Raw genomic sequence first — 12,315 nt, forward strand, 5'->3', positions numbered from 1 at the left:
CCTCTAACCCTAACCCCCCATCCTAACCCCCCAAGTACCCAACCCCAACCCCAAACCCCCTAACCCTAACCCCCCAACCCCCTAACCCCCAACCCTAACCCCCTAACCCTAACGGATCTAACTCTAATCCTCTAACCCTAACGCCCAAACCCCCTAACCCCCTAACCCTAACGGATCTAAGCCTAACCCTAACCCTCTAACCCTAAACCCCCAACCCCCTAACCCCCCAACCCTAACGGATCTAACCCTAACCCTCTAACCCTAACGCCCAAACCCCCTAAAACCCCCTAACCCTAACGGATCTAAGCCTAACCCTAACCCCCCAACACTAACAGATCTAACCCTAACCCTCTAACCCTAACCCCCCATCCTAACCCCCCAAGTACCCAACCCCAACCCCCAAACCCCCTAACCCCCAACCCTAAACCCCCAACCCTAACTCCCTAACCCTAACGGATCTAACCCTAATCCTCTAACCCTAACGCCCAAACCCCCTAACCCCCTAACCCTAACGGATCTAAGCCTAACCCTAACCCTCTAACCCTAACCCCCCCAACCCCCTAACCCCCCAACCCTAACGGATCTAACCCTAACCCTCTAACCCTAACGCCCAAACCCCCTAACCCCCTAACCCTAACGGATCTAAGCCTAACCCTAACCCCCCAACCCTAACCCCCGACTCCCCAACCATAACCCCCTAACCCTAATGGATCTAACCCAAACCCTAACCCCCAACCCCCTAACCCCCCAACCCTAACCCCCTGACCCTAACGGATCTAACCCTAACCCCCCAACCCTAATAGATCTAACCCTAACCCTAATCCTCTAATCCTAACCCCCCAACCCCTAACCCCCCAAGTACCCAAACCCAACCCCCAAACCCCCTAACCCTAACCCCCCAACCCCCTAACCCCCCAACCCTAAACCCCCAACCCTAACCCCCGACCCCCCAACCCTAACCCCCTAACCCTAACGGATCTAACCCTAACCCCCCAACCCTAATAGATCTAACCCTAACCCTAATCCTCTAACCCTAACCCCCCAAACCCTAACCCCCCAAGTACCCAACCCCAACCCCCAAACCCCCTAACCCTAACCCCCCAACCCCCTAACCCCCAACCCTAAACCCCCAACCCTAACCCCCGACCCCCCAACCCTAACAGATCTAACCCTAACACTCTAACCCTAACCCCCCAAACCCTAACCCCCCAAGTACCCAACCCCCTAATCCCACAACCCCCTAACCCCCAACCCTAAACCCCCAACCCTAACCCCCCAACCCTAACCCTAACCCCCTAACCCTAACGGCTCTAACCCTAACCCTAACCCTAACCCCATGGACCCCCCTGGTGCGCCCCTCAAATGCGTCCCCCTGGAAACAAAACCCCGCACACTTGGTTCCCCCCTCATTTTGGTTCCCCCCCCGGTGCGCCCCGCAAATGCGTCCCCCCGGAAACAAAACCCCGCACACTTGGTACCCCCTCATTTTGGTTCCCCCCCCCCGGTGCGCCCCACAAAAGTGTCCCCCCGGAAACAAAACCCCGCACACTTGGTTCCCCCCTCACTTTGGTTCCCCCCCCCGGTGCGCCCCACAAATGTGTCCCCCCGGAAACAAAACCCCGCAAACTTGGTTCCCCCCTCACTTTGGTTCCCCCCCCCGGTGCGCCCCACAAATGTGTCCCCCCGGAAACAAAACCCCGCACACTTGGTTCCCCCCTCACTTTGGTTCTCCCCCCCCCGGTGCGCCCCACAAATGTGTCCCCCCGGAAACAAAAACCCGCACACTTGGTTCCCCCCTCACTTTGGTTCCCCCCCCGGTGCGCCCCACAAATGTGTCCCCCCAGAAACAAAACCCCGCACACTTGGTTCCCCCCTCATTTTGGTTCCCCCCCCCCTTCCGCCCCCCCGTTGGGGTCCCCCCTAGCCCCATGGACCCCCTCCCCGGTGCGCCCCGCAAATGTGTCCCCCCGGCAACCGCACCCCGCAAACTTGGTTCCTCCCTCATTTTGGTTCCCCCCCACCCTTGGGGTCCCCCCAAGCCCCATGGACCCCCGCCCCCTTGGTGCCCCCCCCCCAATTTGTCTCTCCCCCCGTCCTACCCGTGCCCGCAGCAGCCGCTCGCACTCTGCCAGCGCCTTCCGCACCCGATGCTGCATCTCGGCCAGGTGGAGGCAAGCGCTGGAGGGGGGGGAATAAATTGGGGGGGGTCAATTTGGGGGGGTCCGGGGGCATTTTGGGGGTTGGGGGCGCATTTAGGGGGCGGAGGGGACTGGTTCTCACCTGTAGGACTCGGCGTCGAGCCCCCCCGGGGGCAGCTGCAGGGCCAGGATGCCTGGGGCGGTGCGGGGGGGGGCATGTCAGCACCCCCCAGACCGAAACCCCAAAACCGCTGCCCTTGACCCCAAAACCGCCGCCGTTGACCCCAAGGTGGCCGCTGGTGACGCCGGTAGGGCCACCGGGCGCCCCGCGGGCCACAAGTACCCAACCCCAACCCCCAAACCCCCTAACCCTAACCCCCCAACCCTAACCCCCGACACCCCAACCGACCTAACCCTAACCCTAACCCTCTAACCCTAACCCCCCAACCCTAACAGATCTAACCCTAACCCTAATCCTCTAACCCTAACCCCCCATCCTAACCCCCCAAGTACCCAACCCCAACCCCAAACCCCCTAACCCTAACCCCCCAACCCCCTAACCCCCAACCCTAACCCCCTAACCCTAACGGATCTAACTCTAATCCTCTAACCCTAACGCCCAAACCCCCTAACCCCCTAACCCTAACGGATCTAAGCCTAACCCTAACCCTCTAACCCTAAACCCCCAACCCCATAACCCCCCAACCCTAACGGATCTAACCCTAACCCTCTAACCCTAACGCCCAAACCCCCTAAAACCCCCTAACCCTAACGGATCTAAGCCTAACCCTAACCCCCCAACACTAACAGATCTAACCCTAACCCTCTAACCCTAACCCCCCATCCTAACCCCCCAAGTACCCAACCCCAACCCCCAAACCCCCTAACCCCCAACCCTAAACCCCCAACCCTAACTCCCTAACCCTAACGGATCTAACCCTAATCCTCTAACCCTAACGCCCAAACCCCCTAACCCCCTAACCCTAACGGATCTAAGCCTAACCCTAACCCTCTAACCCTAACCCCCCCAACCCCCTAACCCCCCAACCCTAACGGATCTAACCCTAACCCTCTAACCCTAACGCCCAAACCCCCTAACCCCCTAACCCTAACGGATCTAAGCCTAACCCTAACCCCCCAACCCTAACCCCCGACTCCCCAACCATAACCCCCTAACCCTAATGGATCTAACCCTAACCCTAACCCCCAACCCCCTAACCCCCCAACCCTAACCCCCTGACCCTAACGGATCTAACCCTAACCCCCCAACCCTAATAGATCTAACCCTAACCCTAATCCTCTAATCCTAACCCCCCAACCCCTAACCCCCCAAGTACCCAAACCCAACCCCCAAACCCCCTAACCCTAACCCCCCAACCCCCTAACCCCCCAACCCTAAACCCCCAACCCTAACCCCCTAACCCTAACGGATCTAACCCTAACCCCCCAACCCTAATAGATCTAACCCTAACCCTAATCCTCTAACCCTAACCCCCCAAACCCTAACCCCCCAAGTACCCAACCCCAACCCCCAAACCCCCTAACCCTAACCCCCCAACCCCCTAACCCCCAACCCTAAACCCCCAACCCTAACCCCCGACCCCCCAACCCTAACAGATCTAACCCTAACACTCTAACCCTAACCCCCCAAACCCTAACCCCCCAAGTACCCAACCCCCTAATCCCACAACCCCCTAACCCCCAACCCTAAACCCCCAACCCTAACCCCCCAACCCTAACCCTAACCCCCTAACCCTAACGGCTCTAACCCTAACCCTAACCCTAACCCCATGGACCCCCCCGGTGCGCCCCGCAAATGCGTCCCCCCGGAAACAAAACCCCGCACACTTGGTTCCCCCCTCATTTTGGTTCCCCCCCCCCCGGTGCGCCCCACAAAAGTGTCCCCCCGGAAACAAAACCCCGCACACTTGGTTCCCCCCTCACTTTGGTTCCCCCCCCCCGGTGCGCCCCACAAATGTGTCCCCCCGGAAACAAAACCCCGCACACTTGGTTCCCCCCTCACTTTGGTTCCCCCCCCCGGTGCGCCCCACAAATGTGTCCCCCCGGAAACAAAACCCCGCAAACTTGGTTCCCCCCTCACTTTGGTTCCCCCCCCCGGTGCGCCCCACAAATGTGTCCCCCCGGAAACAAAACCCCGCACACTTGGTTCCCCCCTCACTTTGGTTCCCCCCCCCCGGTGCGCCCCACAAATGTGTCCCCCCGGAAACAAAAACCCGCACACTTGGTTCCCCCCTCACTTTGGTTCCCCCCCCGGTGCGCCCCACAAATGTGTCCCCCCAGAAACAAAACCCCGCACACTTGGTTCCCCCCTCATTTTGGTTCCCCCCCCCCTTCCGCCCCCCCGTTGGGGTCCCCCCTAGCCCCATGGACCCCCTCCCCGGTGCGCCCCGCAAATGTGTCCCCCCGGCAACCGCACCCCGCAAACTTGGTTCCTCCCTCATTTTGGTTCCCCCCCACCCTTGGGGTCCCCCCAAGCCCCATGGACCCCCGCCCCCTTGGTGCCCCCCCCCCAATTTGTCTCTCCCCCCGTCCTACCCGTGCCCGCAGCAGCCGCTCGCACTCTGCCAGCGCCTTCCGCACCCGATGCTGCATCTCGGCCAGGTGGAGGCAAGCGCTGGAGGGGGGGGAATAAATTGGGGGGGGTCAATTTGGGGGGGTCCGGGGGCATTTTGGGGGTTGGGGGCGCATTTAGGGGGCGGAGGGGACTGGTTCTCACCTGTAGGACTCGGCGTCGAGCCCCCCCGGGGGCAGCTGCAGGGCCAGGATGCCTGGGGCGGTGCGGGGGGGGGCATGTCAGCACCCCCCAGACCGAAACCCCAAAACCGCTGCCCTTGACCCCAAAACCGCCGCCGTTGACCCCAAGGTGGCCGCTGGTGACGCCGGTAGGGCCACCGGGCGCCCCGCGGGCCACAAGTACCCAACCCCAACCCCCAAACCCCCTAACCCTAACCCCCCAACCCTAACCCCCGACACCCCAACCGACCTAACCCTAACCCTAACCCTCTAACCCTAACCCCCCAACCCTAACAGATCTAACCCTAACCCTAATCCTCTAACCCTAACCCCCCATCCTAACCCCCCAAGTACCCAACCCCAACCCCAAACCCCCTAACCCTAACCCCCCAACCCCCTAACCCCCAACACTAACCCCCTAACCCTAACGGATCTAACTCTAATCCTCTAACCCTAACGCCCAAACCCCCTAACCCCCTAACCCTAACGGATCTAAGCCTAACCCTAACCCTCTAACCCTAAACCCCCAACCCCATAACCCCCCAACCCTAACGGATCTAACCCTAACCCTCTAACCCTAACGCCCAAACCCCCTAAAACCCCCTAACCCTAACGGATCTAAGCCTAACCCTAACCCCCCAACACTAACAGATCTAACCCTAACCCTCTAACCCTAACCCCCCATCCTAACCCCCCAAGTACCCAACCCCAACCCCCAAACCCCCTAACCCCCAACCCTAAACCCCCAACCCTAACTCCCTAACCCTAACGGATCTAACCCTAATCCTCTAACCCTAACGCCCAAACCCCCTAACCCCCTAACCCTAACGGATCTAAGCCTAACCCTAACCCTCTAACCCTAACCCCCCCAACCCCCTAACCCCCCAACCCTAACGGATCTAACCCTAACCCTCTAACCCTAACGCCCAAACCCCCTAACCCCCTAACCCTAACGGATCTAAGCCTAACCCTAACCCCCCAACCCTAACCCCCGACTCCCCAACCATAACCCCCTAACCCTAATGGATCTAACCCAAACCCTAACCCCCAACCCCCTAACCCCCCAACCCTAACCCCCTGACCCTAACGGATCTAACCCTAACCCCCCAACCCTAATAGATCTAACCCTAACCCTAATCCTCTAATCCTAACCCCCCAACCCCTAACCCCCCAAGTACCCAAACCCAACCCCCAAACCCCCTAACCCTAACCCCCCAACCCCCTAACCCCCCAACCCTAAACCCCCAACCCTAACCCCCGACCCCCCAACCCTAACCCCCTAACCCTAACGGATCTAACCCTAACCCCCCAACCCTAATAGATCTAACCCTAACCCTAATCCTCTAACCCTAACCCCCCAAACCCTAACCCCCCAAGTACCCAACCCCAACCCCCAAACCCCCTAACCCTAACCCCCCAACCCCCTAACCCCCAACCCTAAACCCCCAACCCTAACCCCCGACCCCCCAACCCTAACAGATCTAACCCTAACACTCTAACCCTAACCCCCCAAACCCTAACCCCCCAAGTACCCAACCCCCTAATCCCACAACCCCCTAACCCCCAACCCTAAACCCCCAACCCTAACCCCCCAACCCTAACCCTAACCCCCTAACCCTAACGGCTCTAACCCTAACCCTAACCCTAACCCCATGGACCCCCCTGGTGCGCCCCGCAAATGCGTCCCCCCGGAAACAAAACCCCGCACACTTGGTTCCCCCCTCATTTTGGTTCCCCCCCCCGGTGCGCCCCACAAAAGTGTCCCCCCGGAAACAAAACCCCGCACACTTGGTTCCCCCCTCACTTTGGTTCCCCCCCCCGGTGCGCCCCACAAATGTGTCCCCCCGGAAACAAAACCCCGCAAACTTGGTTCCCCCCTCACTTTGGTTCCCCCCCCGGTGCGCCCCACAAATGTGTCCCCCCGGAAACAAAACCCCGCACACTTGGTTCCCCCCTCACTTTGGTTCCCCCCCCCCGGTGCGCCCCACAAATGTGTCCCCCCGGAAACAAAAACCCGCACACTTGGTTCCCCCCTCACTTTGGTTCCCCCCCCGGTGCGCCCCACAAATGTGTCCCCCCAGAAACAAAACCCCGCACACTTGGTTCCCCCCTCATTTTGGTTCCCCCCCCCTTCCGCCCCCCCGTTGGGGTCCCCCCTAGCCCCATGGACCCCCTCCCCGGTGCGCCCCGCAAATGTGTCCCCCCGGCAACCGCACCCCGCAAACTTGGTTCCCCCCTCATTTTGGTTCCCCCCCACCCTTGGGGTCCCCCCAAGCCCCATGGACCCCCGCCCCCTTGGTGCCCCCCCCCCAATTTGTCTCTCCCCCCGTCCTACCCGTGCCCGCAGCAGCCGCTCGCACTCTGCCAGCGCCTTCCGCACCCGATGCTGCATCTCGGCCAGGTGGAGGCAAGCGCTGGAGGGGGGGGAATAAATTGGGGGGGGTCAATTTGGGGGGGTCTGGGGGCATTTTGGGGGTTGGGGGCGCATTTAGGGGGCGGAGGGGACTGGTTCTCACCTGTAGGACTCGGCGTCGAGCCCCCCCGGGGGCAGCTGCAGGGCCAGGATGCCTGGGGCGGTGCGGGGGGGGGCATGTCAGCACCCCCCAGACCGAAACCCCAAAACCGCTGCCCTTGACCCCAAAACCGCCGCCGTTGACCCCAAGGTGGCCGCTGGTGACGCCGGTAGGGCCACCGGGCGCCCCGCGGGCCACAAGTACCCAACCCCAACCCCCAAACCCCCTAACCCTAACCCCCCAACCCTAACCCCCGACCCCCCAACCGACCTAACCCTAACCCTAACCCTCTAACCCTAACCCCCCAACCCTAATCCCCTAACACTAACGGATCTAACCCTAACCCCCCAACCCTAACAGATCTAACCCTAACCCTAATCCTCTAACCCTAACCCCCCATCCTAACCCCCCAAGTACCCAACCCCAACCCCAAACCCCCTAACCCTAACCCCCCAACCCCCTAACCCCCAACCCTAACCCCCTAACCCTAACGGATCTAACTCTAATCCTCTAACCCTAACGCCCAAACCCCCTAACCCCCTAACCCTAACGGATCTAAGCCTAACCCTAACCCTCTAACCCTAACCCCCCCAACCCCCTAACCCCCCAACCCTAACGGATCTAACCCTAACCCTCTAACTCTAACGCCCAAACCCCCTAAAACCCCCTAACCCTAACGGATCTAAGCCTAACCCTAACCCCCCAACCCTAACCCCCCAACCCTAACCCCCGACTCCCCAACCATAACCCCCTGACCCTAACGGATCTAACCCTAACCCCCCAACCCTAATAGATCTAACCCTAACCCTAATCCTCTAATCCTAACCCCCCAACCCCTAACCCCCCAAGTACCCAAACCCAACCCCCAAACCCCCTAACCCTAACCCCCCAACCCCCTAACCCCCCAACCCTAAACCCCCAACCCTAACCCCCTAACCCTAACGGATCTAACCCTAACCCCCCAACCCTAATAGATCTAACCCTAACCCTAATCCTCTAACCCTAACCCCCCAAACCCTAACCCCCCAAGTACCCAACCCCAACCCCCAAACCCCCTAACCCTAACCCCCCAACCCCCTAACCCCCAACCCTAAACCCCCAACCCTAACCCCCGACCCCCCAACCCTAACAGATCTAACCCTAACACTCTAACCCTAACCCCCCAAACCCTAACCCCCCAAGTACCCAACCCCCTAATCCCACAACCCCCTAACCCCCAACCCTAAACCCCCAACCCTAACCCCCCAACCCTAACCCTAACCCCCTAACTCTAACGGCTCTAACCCTAACCCTAACCCTAACCCCATGGACCCCCCTGGTGCGCCCCGCAAATGCGTCCCCCCGGAAACAAAACCCCGCACACTTGGTTCCCCCCTCATTTTGGTTCCCCCCCCCGGTGCGCCCCACAAAAGTGTCACCCCGGAAACAAAGCCCCGCACACTTGGTTCCCCCCTCACTTTGGTTCCCCCCCCCGGTGCGCCCCACAAATGTGTCCCCCCGGAAACAAAACCCCGTAAACTTGGTTCCCCCTCATTTTGGTTCCCCCCCCCGGTGCGCCCCACAAATGTGTCCCCCCCGGAAACAAAACCACGCACACTTGGTTCCCCCTCACTTTGGTTCCCCCCCCCCCCCGGTGCGCCCCACAAATGTGTCCCCCCGGAAACAAAACCCCGCACACTTGGTTCCCCCCTCACTTTGGTTCCCCCCCCCGGTGCGCCCCACAAATGTGTCCCCCCGGAAACAAAAACCCGCACACTTGGTTCCCCCCTCACTTTGGTTCCCCCCCCCGGTGCGCCCCACAAATGTGTCCCCCTACCTAACCCCCAACCCTAACCCCCTAACCCTAACGGATCTAACTCTAATCCTCTAACCCTAACGCCCAAACCCCCTAACCCCCTAACCCTAACGGATCTAAGCCTAACCCTAACCCTCTAACCCTAACCCCCCCAACCCCCTAACCCCCCAACCCTAACGGATCTAACCCTAACCCTCTAACTCTAACGCCCAAACCCCCTAAAACCCCCTAACCCTAACGGATCTAAGCCTAACCCTAACCCCCCAACACTAACAGATCTAACCCTAACCCTCTAACCCTAACCCCCCATCCTAACCCCCCAAGTACCCAACCCCAACCCCCAAACCCCCTAACCCCCAACCCTAAACCCCCAACCCTAACTCCCTAACCCTAACGGATCTAACCCTAATCCTCTAACCCTAACGCCCAAACCCCCTAACCCCCTAACCCTAACGGATCTAAGCCTAACCCTAACCCTCTAACCCTAACCCCCCCAACCCCCTAACCCCCCAACCCTAACGGATCTAACCCTAACCCTCTAACCCTAACGCCCAAACCCCCTAACCCCCTAACCCTAACGGATCTAAGCCTAACCCTAACCCCCCAACCCTAACCCCCGACTCCCCAACCATAACCCCCTAACCCTAATGGATCTAACCCAAACCCTAACACCCAACCCCCTAACCCCCCAACCCTAACCCCCTGACCCTAACGGATCTAACCCTAACCCCCCAACCCTAATAGATCTAACCCTAACCCTAATCCTCTAATCCTAACCCCCCAACCCCTAACCCCCCAAGTACCCAAACCCAACCCCCAAACCCCCTAACCCTAACCCCCCAACCCCCTAACCCCCCAACCCTAAACCCCCAACCCTAACCCCCTAACCCTAACGGATCTAACCCTAACCCCCCAACCCTAATAGATCTAACCCTAACCCTAATCCTCTAACCCTAACCCCCCAAACCCTAACCCCCCAAGTACCCAACCCCAACCCCCAAACCCCCTAACCCTAACCCCCCAACCCCCTAACCCCCAACCCTAAACCCCCAACCCTAACCCCCGACCCCCCAACCCTAACAGATCTAACCCTAACACTCTAACCCTAACCCCCCAAACCCTAACCCCCCAAGTACCCAACCCCCTAATCCCACAACCCCCTAACCCCCAACCCTAAACCCCCAACCCTAACCCCCCAACCCTAACCCTAACCCCCTAACCCCATGGACCCCCCCGGTGCGCCCCACAAATGAGTCCCCCCGGAAACAAAACCCGCAAACTTGGTTCCCCCCTCACTTTGGTTCCCCCCCCGGTGCCCCCCACAAATGTGTCCCCCCGGAAACAAAAACCCGCACACTTGGTTCCCCCCTCACTTTGGTTCCCCCCCCCGGTGCGCCCCACAAATGTGTCCCCCCAGAAACAAAACCCCGCACACTTGGTTCCCCCCTCATTTTGGTTCCCCCCCCCTTCCGCCCCCCCGTTGGGGTCCCCCCTAGCCCCATGGACCCCCTCCCCGGTGCGCCCCGCAAATGTGTCCCCCCGGCAACCGCACCCCGCAAACTTGGTTCCCCCCTCATTTTGGTTCCCCCCCACCCTTGGGGTCCCCCCAAGCCCCATGGACCCCCGCCCCCTTGGTGCCCCCCCCCCAATTTGTCTCTCCCCCCGTCCTACCCGTGCCCGCAGCAGCCGCTCGCACTCTGCCAGCGCCTTCCGCACCCGATGCTGCATCTCGGCCAGGTGGAGGCAAGCGCTGGAGGGGGGGGAATAAATTGGGGGGGGTCAATTTGGGGGGGTCTGGGGGCATTTTGGGGGTTGGGGGCGCATTTAGGGGGCGGAGGGGACTGGTTCTCACCTGTAGGACTCGGCGTCGAGCCCCCCCGGGGGCAGCTGCAGGGCCAGGATGCCTGGGGCGGTGCGGGGGGGGGCATGTCAGCACCCCCCAGACCGAAACCCCAAAACCGCTGCCCTTGACCCCAAAACCGCCGCCGTTGACCCCAAGGTGGCCGCTGGTGACGCCGGTAGGGCCACCGGGCGCCCCGCGGGCCACAAGTACCCAACCCCAACCCCCAAACCCCCTAACCCTAACCCCCCAACCCTAACCCCCGACACCCCAACCGACCTAACCCTAACCCTAACCCTCTAACCCTAACCCCCCAACCCTAATCCCCTAACCCTAACGGATCTAACCCTAACCCCCCAACCCTAACAGATCTAACCCTAACCCTAATCCTCTAACCCTAACCCCCCATCCTAACCCCCCAAGTACCCAACCCCAACCCCAAACCCCCTAACCCTAACCCCCCAACCCCCTAACCCCCAACCCTAACCCCCTAACCCTAACGGATCTAACTCTAATCCTCTAACCCTAACGCCCAAACCCCCTAACCCCCTAACCCTAACGGATCTAAGCCTAACCCTAACCCTCTAACCCTAACCCCCCCAACCCCCTAACCCCCCAACCCTAACGGATCTAACCCTAACCCTCTAACTCTAACGCCCAAACCCCCTAAAACCCCCTAACCCTAACGGATCTAAGCCTAACCCTAACCCCCCAACACTAACAGATCTAACCCTAACCCTCTAACCCTAACCCCCCATCCTAACCCCCCAAGTACCCAACCCCAACCCCCAAACCCCCTAACCCCCAACCCTAAACCCCCAACCCTAACTCCCTAACCCTAACGGATCTAACCCTAATCCTCTAACCCTAACGCCCAAACCCCCTAACCCCCTAACCCTAACGGATCTAAGCCTAACCCTAACCCCCCAACCCTAACCCCCCAACCCTAACCCCCGACTCCCCAACCATAACCCCCTGACCCTAACGGATCTAACCCTAACCCCCCAACCCTAATAGATCTAACCCTAACCCTAATCCTCTAATCCTAACCCCCCAACCCCTAACCCCCCAAGTACCCAAACCCAAGCCCAAACCCCCTAACCCTAACCCCCCAACCCCCTAACCCCCAACCCTAAACCCCCAACCCTAACCCCCTAACCCTAACGGATCTAACCCTAACCCCCCAACCCTAATAGATCTAACCCTAACCCTAATCCTCTAACCCTAACCCCCCAAACCCTAACCCCCCAAGTACCCAACCCCAACCCCCAAACC

This window comes from Anas platyrhynchos, chromosome 19 (genome assembly GCF_047663525.1).
Source record: "Anas platyrhynchos isolate ZD024472 breed Pekin duck chromosome 19, IASCAAS_PekinDuck_T2T, whole genome shotgun sequence".
Classification (NCBI taxonomy): Eukaryota; Metazoa; Chordata; class Aves; order Anseriformes; family Anatidae; genus Anas; species Anas platyrhynchos.